Source organism: Octodon degus, unplaced genomic scaffold (genome assembly GCF_000260255.1).
Source record: "Octodon degus isolate 3935 unplaced genomic scaffold, OctDeg1.0 scaffold00007, whole genome shotgun sequence".
Lineage (NCBI taxonomy): Eukaryota > Metazoa > Chordata > Mammalia > Rodentia > Octodontidae > Octodon > Octodon degus.
Genome location: NW_004524583.1, coordinates 33,672,962 through 33,674,548, shown reverse-complemented (window position 1 = coordinate 33,674,548; position 1,587 = coordinate 33,672,962).

The window sequence follows — 1,587 nt, the reverse complement described above, 5'->3', positions numbered from 1 at the left end:
GCAGGAGGGAGCCAGGCGTTTCCCTGGACGGCAGCCACCAGGCTGTTGTTGGGATCCAGTTTCATGCTCCTTCGAGGAGAGCCACGAGGGGTCATCCCCTTTGCAGTGTCCCAGGAAGGAGATGGATGGGAAGACAGTTGTTAACGCTGCAGAACCGCTGTCACCACCGAGGCGATCAGGGCCACAGTAACTGGCCCTGAAACCAGGCAGGGGCTGGGCCTGACAGCCACAGACTCTGTGGGGCTGGGGAGGGGCTGCTCAAGGAACAGCCAGGCTGGGGCTGCGCTGCAGCTCGGGTTCATTTGTGAATTGATGCTCTATGCTCCCTAGTGATTTCCTTCCCTGGGGCCCTGCCCAGGCCAGAACTGCGAGGGAAAGAGTAGGCCACAGGCAGAGAAGAGACTGCAGCATCCTCTGGTGCCTTATCAGCAGGGCGTCAGCAGGAGCAGAGACGCAGGGTCTCCACATCCTCAGTGGGGCCTACAGTGGTTTGAAGGCTGCTCTGCAGACACCTCTGTGTCTGCCAGCCAGGCCCTGTGGAAGACGAGCACTTCCAGCCGGGATCACTGTGCCTTATTCCAGGGGTGCCTGGTGTCCACTCTGGCAGCTGGCTCAGAGTAGATCTGCCAAATCAATTGGCAAACTGGCTTGGGGCCGGGAGATGGCTCAGTGGAATAAGCGCTCCCTTGGCAAGTGTAAGGGCCTGAGTTCAATCCCTGGTTCTGAAAAAAAAAAAAACATTGGCAAACTGAGTAGACCAGAGTTCTTCCCAGTTGCCTAAATGCTTAGGAGACAAGTGCTACCCAGCTATGGCTGCTGCCTCTAAAGAAGGCATCCCTCACCTGGCTGGGCAGCTGTGCTTCCTTGGTGTTTCTGTCCTGCATCTGCGTGTGCACAGTGCACATGCGCAGGCTTGGGTGGGCAGGCCCAGGTCTGCCCAGGAGGACACTGGGTATTTTCTGCCTGGGATACCCTCCCTCCCTTGGAGATCCCAGGCAAGGAAGAGGAAGGGTAAGGGTCTGGTGTGGAGGCCTCTGGGTCACAACCTTTTGAGTCTGCCTTGTTTACATTTCAGGCTGAGGCTCAGGCTGGACCAGCTTCCTGCCTACCTCTTCCCCAAGTAGGTGCCCAGATCCTTGGGCAGAAGAAGCTGCTCCTGGCCGCCCTGGGTCTTGGCTGAGATAAGGGTTGTCCCTACCACTGCTGGACATGCTGTAGACCATGTGGCTGGACATAAAGGAAAGGCGGAGGACAGTGGCTCCGTGGGAGAGCACATGCCATCTCATTAGCAGTACAGGAGGCAGGGGCAGCATCCGACACCCATTGACAGAAGTGCCCTGGAGAGAGGCAGCCAAGGGAAGAGGGCCTGTCCCATGTGAGTTGGGCTGAAAGGCCTCCTTCCTGTCTTCTCTCCAGGTTTGGCCTGAAAACCTCTCCTCTGTCAGCTGCCTGGTGCTTCCCTGCCCAGGCCTGCAGGGCCAGGGGCTCCTGTGTCCAACTACCAGCGCCAATGCCTGCAGGCCGCTGGAGAGCAACCCACTGCATTCCGAGCAGGCCTGCACCGCTCCTGGCCTGCACTCCAGCCTC